The sequence below is a fragment of the Callorhinchus milii genome, unplaced genomic scaffold (genome assembly GCF_018977255.1).
Source record: "Callorhinchus milii isolate IMCB2004 unplaced genomic scaffold, IMCB_Cmil_1.0 Scaffold13, whole genome shotgun sequence".
Taxonomy (NCBI): Eukaryota; Metazoa; Chordata; class Chondrichthyes; order Chimaeriformes; family Callorhinchidae; genus Callorhinchus; species Callorhinchus milii.
The window spans coordinates 14,541,664-14,556,260 of NW_024704754.1; the positions used below are offsets into that span (position 1 = coordinate 14,541,664).

General features: G+C 42.8%; 1 non-coding gene across 1 annotated transcript; it reads right to left on the reverse strand.

The window, feature by feature from the left end:
* Positions 1-9,375: 9,375 nt before the first annotated feature.
* Positions 9,376-9,449, reverse strand: trnav-uac. The gene has a single exon. It is a non-coding gene; the product is annotated as a tRNA-Val (tRNA).
* Between the last annotated feature and the right edge of the window lie 5,148 nt (positions 9,450-14,597).

Genomic DNA, 14,597 nt, shown 5'->3' on the forward strand with positions numbered 1-14,597 from the left:
TTTGTCCTACTGACGTGAAAGCCACTATATCTAATGCAAGATTATTATTTATTAAGAATGTTATGGATTAAGCCCCACATGCAATACAGAAAGTTCTATTGAAATTACATTTACTTTATTTGGCTCAGCTAGTTGCACTCTCACGTCTGTTAACCTGCTGACAACAAATGCTTTGCCATTGAGAGCATGTCTGGCAAGCTTCCTGCTGCTTGTCCAGCTAGGAGCATCCTATCCATTCAGGTTTTGCTTTGCAGCGTTAACAGGAGCCAAGTGGAAGGAGTTCCTGATCCCAGTGTAATAAAGCACTTCAAAAATAAATGATCAGACAACAGAATGAGATTTCTGATACATAACAATAATAATTGCATTTGATACAGCGCCTATAATGTCTCAAAGTAGTGTCAGTCAATAGTAGGCAAACCAGCCATCCGACCCACACACAACAATGTCCCACAAATACCTTTGAAGTGAATAACCAATATTTTTCACTTGGAGGATTGTTAGCCATGACACTGGGAGAAACTCCCTTTCTCTTCTCAAAGTGTAATGGAATCTTTAATGTTTATCTGAGCAAACTTCACTATAATAATAATAGTCCTTGCATTTGATATAGCGCTTTTCACATCTTCTAGATAATAATAATAATAATCCTTGCATTTGATATAGCGCTTTTCACGTCGGGAGGACGTCTCAAAGCGCTTCACAGAATAAACTGTAAAGTGAATTGACTGTATATTTGTGGGTGAAACGCGGCACCCAATTGCGCACAGCACTGTCCCACAAACAGCCGTGGATTGCAGTGACTAATTTATTATTGCTTGTTTGTTTTTTCTTGAAGGATTATTATTCGGCGTGTGGAGTAAGGAAACTTGTGCAAGGTTTTGCCCTGCCGGGAATCAAACCCGGTCTTTCGCTTGAGAGGCGAGTGCTCCAACCACCAAGCTACAGGACTCCATGATAAGCATTGCTACTATGCAATTACCAATTTGCTGTATCTGAAGTTCAATCTGCAACATTTTTAAATGGAATGAAGAGCATATAGATACTTCCACCTTCCTCCAACCAAATATAGTATTACTATATTTAAAAAGAAATTCGTTCTCAAGGGGAGTCATTCCAATTTGTTCCTATTCTTCAGCAATCTCAAAGACAGGGCTTGGTTTATAGATATAAAATACATTATTACAGCAGGTCTGTTGCTGCTGGGAAATTCGACCCTTTGTGTGTGTGTGGTGGGGGGGTGAGGGGTGACGACAAGAAAAAATACACTATTCTGTTGACTGTGCACACCAATTTCACTTTGAACATTTATTGCTGGCATACATTATGTCTTATCCAGTACTCTTTCAATATTCAAATGCAGTAAAAGTCACATAAGTCTTATCTTTATAAATCGTATAATCACCTAAGTCATCTATGCACCCAAGTCCCATTCAGTTTCCTATCAAAACCATTTAAGATTTCTTTGCACTAGTTGTATTTACTATCTATTAACTCATAACACTGCACCCTTACCCCCCACTACTTCCACTTATGGGCTACATTGAATTGCAGGAAATTACACCCTGGCCCATCAAAGAGCTTCATTTCCCACGTAGAAGAGCTTCATTTCCCGCAATTCAACGTGATTCCAATGTAGCGACGGGTCAAGACACATTGAATCGCAGAAAACAGTCTTGACCGGCCACCGCATGGGCACTTACGGCTGCATTGAATTACACGTGCCCAGAGAAAAGTATTGATTAAATCAGATTTATACGACATATAGTTTGCTGTAACTCGGACTTTGCGTAAATCATATAAAATATTGTGTACCTGACTGATATGACTTATGTTGAATAATAATAATCCTTGCATTTGATACAGCACCTTATCTCGTCTTTTGAGACACTATCTTACCATCTCACCGTCTATGGCACCTCTGACAATAGAGTGCTCTCCCGCCCCTGGAGCGGAGCATTAGCGTAGACTATGAGCTTAAAGTCCAAATGTGGGGATTGAACCCACAACCTTCAGACCCATAGGAGAGAGTGCCTCCAACTAAGCCATATTGACAGCTAATGATATGTTATTGCTTTGCATTTTCATACTGTGATTATAGCTTGGGAAATCAGCTTCTGTGGATCATTTCAGAATTACGTTACTTTTAACATAACTGTTTGAGAAACTTTACTGAAGATGTAATAGGAGGAAAAAAGTAATATTATTGCGGCTTTTAGACTGTGGATATTGGCGCTTGAAGTCAAGTGTCAACAGGGAATGTTGCTGGATTTCAACCTCACATTATTTGTACATCACCCCCCGACTTCCAGAGAAGGCCAACAGCAAAGCATTTAGAGCTCAAGCATTCTGAGATGCTGTCTGGTGTGAAGGGCGCTATATAAATGCAGGTTGTTGTTGTTGTATTTATGTTTGGTCGGGACTTGAGCCTAAAATCATCAATTTTGCTCCCAGCTTTTATTCAGGATTCCTCTTCAAACACTCCACCTACCTGGCCACTCCCTTTGCTCAGCGGATACCAGTCTGTTTTATGTCCCCATGCCCTACCCGCTCCATAATAGAAAGGCAGACTTTCACCCTATCTGCCACATTCTCTGGAACTCCATCCTAGAGTTCCTCTGACTCGTTCGAGGTCTGTCTCGCTCTGGAGCTTTGGAAGCTGCCGTGCATGAGAGGCACTACATAAATGTAGGTTGTTGTTGTTGTATCTCAAGACTTACCTCTTTAACTGCACTTTCAGTCAACTTTTTCCACACACCTTCCCCCCAGTCTCCCATCCCCAGCTTGGATACGAACCATAATTGCTTACACTTTACACTATGGAATTTGAGGTCTGATTTGCAGAGGCAACATATCTTACTCTGTTAGGGTGCAATTCCTAATTTTCCCTCCAGGACCTCCCAAGTGGCCATTATTCATGTGTGACCTATGACAGTGAGTATTGTTAGAGCAATCAACTATTGGGGCATCACTGCTGAACACAACCCGGTTCCCTACTAGTTCAGTGGTAGGACTCTTGCCTCCGAGTCAGAAGGTTGTGGCTTCAAGCCCCACATCGGACTTGGAATCACGTAGGTGTGATTCAATTTTGGAGGTGCGTGTTTTGGATGAGACGTTAAACTGAAGTCCCATCTTCCTGTTCAGGTGGACGTTAAGGATCCCATAGAAATACTTGAAAAGAGAAGGGAGGCCAAAAATCCCCCGAATAAAATTGATCATATGGCTGTGGGACATTCCTTTGTTCCACTTACAAATCTTGGCTGCTGCATTCATCCACACAATACACAGTCAATTCACTTTACAGTATATCCTGTGACATACTTTGAGATGTCTCGATGATGAGATAAGATATCAAATGCCAGGAATATTATGTCCACAAACACACACACCCAGAAGGAAATGGGGCCAGGCAATCAGAGGGGAAAACGCGGGCTAATTTTATCACCTTTCTAATATAAAGTTGTTCATGCCAATCGTAGCACCAGTTGTAGCCTCCACTCAGATCATCTCCCTCAGTACAGAGTAAGACCTGAACCTACAACTTTCCACTGGGTGGTGTCATCGGGGAGGATGAGTTTTAACGCCATATATATTGTGGCTGATTTCCTGGCTCATATGCAGAACCAAACACACAATGCTATCGTCTGCTCTGTCATGTCACCCCGCACAAGTGTGTACGTGCGAATAGTGGTGAGCAGTTAGCAGACACAGGCTGGATGGAGGTGAAAGTGGAATGCACGCTGCCATGTTTAATATGCAACAGCCCCGCTGGCTAAAATGACACAGTAAACACGGCATGAAAAGCACAAGCCAGATCACTTTTAACATAACAAAATGAAATTAGTTCATCCTGATTAATCTACGAGCCACTTCAGGTTTGGGTTGGCTTCTGAATAAATGCCTTTATGACCCTTGCCCCCATCACACTGTGTACCAGCAGCAGGTGCCAGCTGCATTGAGGTTGTGACTGCAATGTTTTCTCCGTTCACCCCTTTCTCACTGTGTATCCACCCACCTGACCAGAGCCTGACCCCACGGGCTCCCCCTCCGCCCTCCATTAAGTCTACAGAATGCAGCCAGACTGACACACACCAGCTGCCTGGCCTCGAGGCATGGCCACTGCACCAGCAATCCGCACACACTCCTTCCCATTCAGGCCATTATCTCCCTCCTTTGGAAACGAGAGCTGAACAACCATGTAAGAAGCACATAAGTGGATGAAATGGATATTTGTCAATTAACTCATTTATATAACAAGTATGAGTACAATTAATAAGACTGGATATCTCCAAAAAATTACAATGCAGAGACTCAGACATCTGCCCTCTCGGCACAGAAAATGTTTCAGATTGGAAGTGAATAGAGTCTGACACATAGGAGAGTAATGGAAATGCTGGACGATTTCCCCCTTTATTACAAATATAGTATTCAGGAACATTAATGGGCTCTGTCTATTTCAGTGTACAAATACAGTCAACTACTAAATCACCCCATGAATACACTTCAGATCACAGATACTGGCCTCTATGTATAAGGGCTTGTGTGGGATATTACTAGCTAATGCTGGCATGATTTCAGACGTACATTTGCAGCCCAGTAGAAGCAACGATTAATCCCACAAACAAAAACATTATTTACATTTAAAATACTGTAATACTTTTCATGTCAGGAGGAAGCCTTAAAGCACTTCAGAAAGCTGAGTGGGAGCCTGAGCTTGGGCGGGTAGTGGTGGTGGGAGAGGGAAGTGGACTAAAAAACTAGTCCTTGAAAACCAACAGCCCTAATGTGTGTATATATACTGCAGAAGGAAAGAAGGAATTTCATCAGGAGTATAAAATGTGTCAGACTTTTGTAACATTGCTAAAATAAGACATTTTGATTATTTCAGGAATTACTGTATTGTTTTTCTAAAAACAAACTCAGATAAAGTTACCATATGAATGCACACTAATCATGTTATAAATCAATGGTTTGTGTCTGTAGACCGCATATTATAAGGATGTGGACTACAAAAAGGTGTTGATCAGTTCTCCCAGGATAGTCTGGTCATTGCTGATGTTACTTGTGCACTACACACAGATATAGCGTGGAGGGCGCTGTATAAATCCAAGTTGTTGTTGTTGTTCTATCAATGATCTGTGCCATAACCTGGCATAATTTTGGAATGCACCTGGTCTGAGCGAACCTGCTCTAAGATGGGAACAATATTGGCAATATTGTATGATCAGTACTGCAGGACTTTGCTGAGTGCAAAATTGCCTACAAAAACAGGTACTACACTATAATGGAGCAATTACTGTTAACTGCTTTGAACTGTTTTAACTTGATAGGTGCTATAAGCACATCCTCCCTCCCTCCCTCCTTTAAATGAGTCCAGTACCACATTATCCAGTTCAAGTCCTTTCTCATGATGAAAAACTCAAACGCCAATGCGTTACATGTTATCAGAGTGTTTTAAAAATCTGGGTTCTGTTTTATGGAATTTTAAAATTTTCAGGGTTTATTTTTTAGCAATTTTTTGGAGTTCTAAAAATATCAGTGTTTTTCAAGGCTTTCATTTAATAATATAATAGTAATTCTTGCATTTGATGTAGCACCTTATCACGTCGTTGAGACGTCTCAAAGCACTTCACAACATATACTGTAAAGTGGATTGACTGTATATTTTGTGGGCGAAACGCGACAGCCAATTGCGCACAGCAGTGCCCCCACAAACAATCGTGGATTGAGTGACTACTTTATTATTATTTTATTGTTTTAAAAAACTTTGGAGGGATTATTATCCCTGGAAAAGCGATCCGCCAATCGACTAACAACCGGGTTCCTACTCACTGCTAAGTAAACAGAGGTGTGTGGAATAAGGAAACTTGCACAAAGTTTTGCCCTGCCCAGGAATTGAACCCGGGTCTCTCGCTTGCGAAGCAAATGCCCTCTTATTACTTACTTGCAATACGAAGATTCATACACACCTGCGCACACGGAGGGGAGTTGGAGAGAGTCGGTCGGCATCAGAATGGGGTTTTGTGGTATTTATTGGATAAACACTGATTTCATTTTTGTGGATCGGGGTGGGGCGGGTGGTGGTTTGAGTTAAAACCAAAAATCAGAAGCCCTCGTGTTGTGTGAGGATCCTTCAGAATGTGGACAACAGTATCTCTGATGTATTTAAATAAATTCACTACGTATACATGCGTTAATAGGTGCGTTACTTTGAATAATGCAGGAAGATTTTCAAATTGATTGCAATTCTCCTGTTAACTATTTATCATCTGCAATTGAATGGACAAGGTGCAGATGTTGACATAAACAGTCACTCAGTCTGTTCACTTATATCCCGAGAAGACCTTGAGACATCTCGACAGTGTGATGAGGCACTATATCTGAAGTCTGAAGAACTCAGCTTGTCTAATTGCTACTCATAGCGCACTCCTCTAACTCCGGGGATCATCCTCATTGCTCTTCTCTGCCTTCCTCTAGGATCTGGGCAGCCCCCTTATATTGTGATGACGAGAACTGTATGGTGTGTTGTAGGTGTGGTCTGACCAGCATTATGCTGTCTGACTATAAGGTCTGGGGATCTAAGTTCATCTGATTTAGCAATATAGCCTAGCATTTGTTTGCCTTGTTTATTGCTGCCTTTTACTGTTTTGACGAGTGAGTGATGAGTCAACTGGGATATCTGGTGTTAGTTCCACCCTGGAACTGTCTACACTAATCCAAATTCCCTGTTTTTTTATCAATGTACCTGTGTCTTACACTGTGGCTGTTCCAAACCACTATTCTTTCCCTTCACCCTGATGAATAGTTGTAACCTTCAATTAGAGAACATAATAAGTGTAAGAGCTTGTGAGTTACATACATTCTCCTACACTATGGATCTTTGACATTCACTTAAGTTTCTCTAAAAATAGTACTAAAGTGCTCTTAAAGGAAACAGAGCAAGAGGAGGCAATGTTCCCATCAGTCCATAGAATCATTGAATCATAGAATTGTACAGCACAAAAAGAGGCCATTCGGCCCATCGAGTCTGTGCCGGCTCTTTGAATAGAGCAAGTAATGTCAATCCCACTCCCCCGCCCTTTCCCCATAACCCTGCAAACCCGTCCTCCTCAAATACCCGTCCACCGCATTTTTAAAAGTAGTTATCGAATCGGCCTCGACCACCCTTTCAGGCAATGTGTTCCAGATTCGAACAACTCGCTGCGTGAAAAAATTTCTTCTCACCTCCCCTCTGCTTCTTTTAGAGACTATTTTGAATCTGTGACCTCGAGTCACCGACACACCCACCAGTGGAAACAGTTTTTCCCTTTCTAACCTATCAAATCCCCTCATGATTTTGAAGACAGTTTTTTTCCAGCTAAAACCACATAGCTTGCCATTGAAAGCACTGGCCTAGCAAGCTTTCTCGCTGCATATCTGGCTAGATCCCCCTACCCTTCAGGGCTTTGGTTAACAGGAACTGAGTGGGAAGAACGCCTGCCCCCAGTGACTGGTCTGCCCTTCCAAGTCCTGCCAATGAGCCAGGCTGGCTGGGCTGTCATCCGCACTCCACCACCCCACCACCCCAGAGACTACAGCTGAGCTGGCTCAGGAGATGGACTATCAAACCCGAAACAGAAGATTGGCTCGATTCTGACATTCCATTGCCAAACATGTAAGATCCCACTTACCTACCCCCACCCACACTGGAGGACAGTTACTAGTTGGTTAACTTCTCAATAATAGAATTCAAGCTTTGAACTAAATTAGGTCTCTATTAGGTCTCTATTAGGTCTCCTCGTAACCTTCTTTGCTCCAATGAGAATAATCCCAGCCCCTCTAGCCTTCAGCTCCCCTCTCGACTCTCTACCCCCTCCTCGCTCCCTCCCTTCCTTCCCCTCACCCTGACCACTTCCCCGCTGCTCGGGTCCTGACCCAACTATACAGCGCCTTGGGACGTCCTCCCGACGTGAAAGGCGCTCTATAAATGGAATCTTGTTGTTGTTGTTTCCTCATAATCAAGGTCCCTCATTCCTGATACCATCCTCGTAAATCTCCTCTGCATCCTTTCCAATACCTTAACATCCTTCGTATAGTGTGGTGCCCAGAACAGGGCGCAGTATTCTAACTGAGGCCTAACCAGTGTTTCATATAAGTTAATCATAACCTCCTGTCTCTTGTACTCTACTTATTTATAAAGCCTATTTATAAAGCCTAGAATCCCATTTGCCCTTTTACAGGTTTATCTACCTGTCCTGCCACCTTCAAGGATTCATTTACTTGCACCCCAGGTCTCTCTGTTCTTTTACCCCTCTTAAGATTGTATTGCCTATATTGCCTCCCCTCATTCTTTCTACCAAAATGCATTACTGCGCATTTCTCTACATTGAAACTCATCTGCCATGTGTCTGCCCATTTTACCATTCTGTCTATGTCTTCCTGCAGTCGGCTCATATCCTTCTCACTGTTTCTCGCTCCAATAAGGTTACCTCCGGTACCAGGTGAAAGGGAAATAATCGAGCTCACTAGTTTCTCATTGAAATCTTTTAATGTAATTAATTTAGTTCAAAGCTTGAATTCTATTATTGAGAAGTTAACCAAATAGTAGCTGTCCTCCGGTGAGGGGTGTGGGTGGGGGTAGGTAAGTGGGATCTTACATGTTTGGCAACGGAATGTCAGAATCGAGCCAATCTAGCCCAGATATGCAGCGAGAAAGCTTGCTAGGCCAGTGCTTTCAATGGCAAGCTGTGGTTTTAGCTGGAAAAAAACAAAGCAAAAAAATTCAAACCTCTGCAGCATTTTGTCTCCTCCTGTACTTTGTCTCCTCCTCTGTGAACCATTCACCCCCATCCTCGCCCAGCTGCACTGGCTTCCCATCCCTCAGGGGAATCCAGTTTAAAATCCTCATTCTCACTTTTAAAGCCCTCCCTGTCTTGCTTCTCCATAGTCCCTCTGCAACCTATTAACACCAGACCAACCTGTCCACTCCCTCCGCAAGGATCAAACTCAGATCAACTCGGGTGCAAACGTTTAATTGGGCGGTGCCTTGGAACATCCTTCCGACATGAATGTAATTTGTTATTGCTGTTGAAAAAATAAGTTAAAATCAATAATAATATAATCCTTGCATTTGATATAGCGACTTATCACATCTTCAAGACATCTCAAAGTGCTTCACAGAACGTACTGTAAAGTGAATTGACTATATTTTGTGGGCGAAACGCGGCAGACAGTTGAGCACAGCATTGTCCCACAAACTGTCGTGGACTGAGTGACCACTTTTTTTTAAGGGATTTATTACCCCCGGAAAATGATCTGCCAATTGGCTAGCAACTGGGTTTCTAGTTACTGCTAGGTAAACAGAGGCATGTGGAGCAAGGAAACTTGCCCAACGATTTGCCCTGCCTGGGTATTGAATCCAGGTCCTCTTGCTTGTAAAGCAAGTGCTCTAACCACTAAGCTACAGGACTCCACAATGTCTAAACACTAGATGCATTATTTCTGCTGTGAGTATTATAGATTTTTAATTTATTTCATGAGATTTTCCTTTTGGACAAATATTCAATTTTGCAAAATAGAAAATGTGTGATATTTCATAAGAGATCCAAAGTGGATTTGATGTACCTTGGGAAACAGTTAGTGGGAACAAAGATGACAAATACGAGCGACATTAGGACAAACTAATGTGCTAAGATGGAAAGAGAATGGAGAGAGGAAGTTCATATCCAAAAACAATGGATAATTATTGAATGGAATTCTGATCTTTAACACCTTTGGTGAGATTTACGCCCACAAATATCAGTCAAATCACTTTACAGTATATTCTGAGAAGCGCTTTGAGATGTCTAGAAGACGTGAAAAGTGCTATATGAAATGCAAGGATTATTATTATTAGCATTATGAAATGGTTCCTTTTCCAACCTGTATTCAATCTTGGCATGGCTTTCATGAAGGCAATGATGCAGAACTCATTTCTTTGCTACATGTTTTTATCCAAAGGATAACACACTGGACCAGAAAGCTACAGAGGCAGAATAAATCGGGATGTTTAAGCCTGTTGAGTTTAGTCTTAATCGGTGGATGAGCTTTCAGTGATCTACCCCTTTCACTGGATCTCCATCCTGCTGTCACTCTGCCTGCCCCTCTCCAATCTTCAATCCATGCTTTACGATTTCTTTTCTCCTTCCCTCCTTTCCCTATCTTGGACTCCGAGTCAGTTGTGTGAGATCCTTTGAGATATCCCCTCAACAATTGCCAATGTAAATATAAATTGTTGTTGTTGCTCCTAACTTCCCAATTGCTTCTAGTTCTGTTTCACTAACTGCACCCTCTTTTTTTGCTAACTCTACAGAGGCAGGTTTGTTTTTGCAAACAATCTGTAATATAAAGAGGTACAAGTCAGCCAGGAAGCTTAACTGTGCCCTCCCCACCGCTACAAAAAAAGGCAGACAAAGCACACAGGGGTATTAAGAAGCTGACACATTTTCAGTAAACCATGTGGTGTTATATTAGTCATCAAATTCTCCTTTCTACAGCTGTTAACTCTTACCTTAATAATGGCTGTACATTACTTATGAGGCATTAAAGTCCTGAAAGGCGCAGCCCTTGTTATTTGCAGATAGGGTGTTCATTAGAGACTAATTGTCTTTAAAACATTTGATGGCTAACCAATGAATAATCAATAGCAAAACTTTTTTTAAAAAAAACAAATCTCAGCAAACAAACAGACTCATAATGCTGGTAACCAGTGTGGCTGAGCTTCCATCTCGCTAAGATTTATAACCTGATGGCATTCAGATGTAAACAGATGATCAATGAGTCATATCATTACTGGTAATTACCCCCCTGTTGGCCTGCTCCTCATGGCTCAAAGCTGCCCCCAACCTTTCAATGCTGTCCGGCTAATCCTCTCCATAATCCCTGCCTGCTGCTTTTACCTTGGACATCCATTCCATCCAGTGTCTCCGAAGTAATTCTATACACAACAGAGAGCTGGTGCCATTGATTTTTCACTCAGTGTTCAGCTCCCATCTGAATAATTATCAATTTTACTGCCTCATAAAAGGGAAGAGTCAAAATTTCAAATCAATTGAAAAGAGCTTCGGAGACTGAGAAAAACTGTGTGAGGGAAAAGGTCAAAGTTATCATTGACCTCGGGAGATGATGTCAGGTAAAGCTGCCCTGAATAGCTGACACAAGAGGCGCTCAGTATGACATGTCGAGCACTAATTCTAATCATATTTATGCTGACTACAAGAGACCAATGTTATTAATAATTGAATACTCTAAAAGCAAGCACTCACCATAAAGGACTGCTTGTAATGCCTTAAGTGATTACTGCTGAGAAATTAGGGCCAAAGGAATACCTTGCTCAGGTCTTGAATGCTTTAATGACAAAGTTCTGTCAATCTCTCAATACTTTTGTAGCCCGTGGATTAAACAGGCTCATTGATACAGATTGACAGACAGCAATCAGACTGAGAATGGTCCAGTAGTGCTTCACCAGGAGAAACATGATTGGGGCTGATCAGCGGTGACACTTGGACCTGTTAAATCAGTCATTCCTCAGCTTTAATCTTTACCCCTTCCCATCTCCACCATCAAAACCAGAAAAGGGTACCAGTTTGTGATCGGGCTTCAATCTCCATGCGCCCATCTGTCTCCATTCCCAGGAGAGAATAATCTACAATCTGGGCACTGAAAGTGGGGGGAGTTCAGATGAAACAGTGTGAAACGATATAAAATATATTTTCTTGAAAACATTTTTTTTTGAAAATACGTTCACCAGGTCAGCTCTGTGATCCTAGAGACCAGTCAGTACAGTCTTAATCTAATCTTAAACTCGGTCCTAAATACTGAAAAACAATGTCATATGAAGTGTGTCAGAGAGGGGGGAAATTGAGTATTGTGCTCGGGGTGTGGAGTGTAGTCTTTGGGGGGGCAGAGTGTACTCTGTGAGGGGGAGTGTAGCCTCTTGGGGGGTGGGAGGGTGTAGTCTCTGAGGGAATGTAGTTTCTGGGGGAGGTGTAGTCTCGGGGGAAGGAGTGTAGTCTATGATGGGGGGGAGTGCAGTCTATGGTGGGGTGGGAGTGTAGTCTCTGGGGAGGGTTGTAGTCTCGGGGTGGGGGAGTGTAGTCTCGGTGGGTGGGGGGAGTGTAGTCAGGGGGTCGGGAGTGTAGTCTCTGGGGGAGGAAGTGTAGTCCCTGGGGGAGGGAGGAGTGCAGTCTCAGAGAGGGAGTGTAGTTTCGGGAGGTGGGGGGGAGTGTAATCTGTGGGGGGGAGGGGGGAAGGGTAGTCTCTGGGGGAGTGCAGTCGCTGTGGGGAGAGTGTAGTGTCTGGGGGTGTGTCTCACCTACAAGGCCATTCACGGCCTCGCTCCCTCCTACCTCTCCGACCTACTATCCCCCTACCTACCTGCCCATACCCTCCGTTCCTCTGGCTCTGGTCTACTCCACATCCCCCGCCCCAACCGCCCTACCATCGGTGGCCGGGCCTTCAGCCTCTCAGCCCGAGGCTCTGGAACTCTATCCCCAGTGCCTTCGCCGCTTCCTCCCTTTCCTCCTTCAAGGCCGGACTCAAGACCTTTCTCTTTGACTGTGCCTTCAGCTCCCCTCTCGACTCTCTACCCCCTCCTCGCTCCCTCCCTTCCCTCCCCTCACTCTGACCATTTCCCCCCAATGCTCGGGTCCTGACCCAACTGTACAGTGCCTTGGGACGTCCTCCCGACGTGAAAGGCGCTCAATAAATGGAAACTTGTTGTTGTTGTGTGGAGTGTAATGGGGGGTGGACTGCAGTCTCTTGGGGGTGGATGTTGTCTCTCACAATGTGTTCTGTGCAATGTGAGTGCTTGTGATGGGTTGTTTCTGAAAATGCTACACAATGGGAGACCATTTAATTAATTAGAATTCCCCACAGAGACATAGAATGTTTCTGGTGTACATACGTTGAAATCAATTTGAAATAATTTGAGTTTGATCATAAAATCATGTTATAAGACTATTGGAAAGAATGATTTGCAGAAATACTGATTGTTCTTGGATCTCAAACTACTTCCCTCAGTGAGATACCAGAGCATGTGGTGTAGTCAAATTTGACTGAGAAGTTTATAAACTGGATATCAGAGATGTATTCCACTGGAGTGCAGAACACAAACATGATGATTTAGAAAAGTACAAGGGCAGAGATGGGAAGCGATCAATTTCACTTGCACACATTAAACTTTCCATTCCAGCTTCTAAAAAGCAAAATGGATTAAAAATCGTGATTTTGTTTTGCTAGAACTACTTATTATTTGGAGTTCTATTGATTTCAACAATTAAATAAACAAAGTCTATGGAGCTTTAAAAACCACGAGCAAATTGCCCACTCCCAGATTATCGTCTTAATCTTATTTTTGAGATGCAACACTGGAGACGTTTGGCCAGACTATTAGTCCTCTAATAGATAACAACAGGCACAACCCTAATTTGCTGGCTGTTAAGAGTAAATGCCCACAACGTTGCTGCACACTCGATGAGACTTCCATGTTTCTGATTAAGGGGGCGTGGGAGACAGCCTGATCTTGTTGGATCTCTAATGATCAACATGTGACTATCATCCTTGGTGGGGGAGGTAAGGGGGAGCTGAGTTAGCTCCAAGATGTCATATTTGGCAATGGAATGTCAGAATCGAGTCAACACTCTGTGGCAATCTTGGTCCATTTCCTGATTGAGCAGTAACCCAATATTTTCACACAAAGCGTTATTTCCCCCCAAAGGCTGTGGATGCTGGGTCAATTGGAATTTTCAAGACTGAGGTTGACAGATATTTGTTAGGAAAGGGTATCAAGGAATATGGAGAAAAAATGGGTAAATGGAGTTGAGGTACTCATGATCTAATAGAATGGTCGAACAGGCTTGAAGGGCTGAAAGTTTCTATGTAAAATACACTCTGGTGTCTACAAACTGGTAGCTCTTGTGCCTAATAACTTCAAAGATTTGATTACTATGGTGTTTCCTTTCAGGTTTGTGTATATATATATATATATACACACACACACACTATATGCCGGATATCCTGATGGAATTTTTAGCCCAAGGGCAATAACAGTAATAATAATCTTTGCATTTAATATAGTGCCTTTCACGTGAGGAGGATGTCTTCACAGGAAATCATAAAATCATAGAATTATACAATCCAGAAGGAGGCCATTCGGGCCAACATGTCTGTGGTGGCTCTTTGAAAAGAGCTATCCAAATCAATCCCACTCCCCCGCACTCTCCCCATAGCCCTGCAAACTTGTCTTCACCGAATAATTATCTACTTCTCTCTTAAAAGTTGTTATTGAATTCCACCACCTTTTCAAGCAATGCATTCCAGATCTGAACAACTCGTGTGAAAAAATTTCTCCTCATCTCTCCTCTGTTTCTTTTAACAACTATTTCATATAGGTGCCCTCAGGTTACCGACCCACCCGCCAGTGGAAATAGTTTCTCCTTGTTCACCCTAACGAATCCCCTCATAATTTTGAAAACTTCTATTAAGTCTCCTCTTAACCTTCTCTGTTCCAAGGAGAATAATCCCGGCTTCTCCAGCCTCTCTTGACAACTGAACTCCCTCATTCCTGGTACCATTCCTGG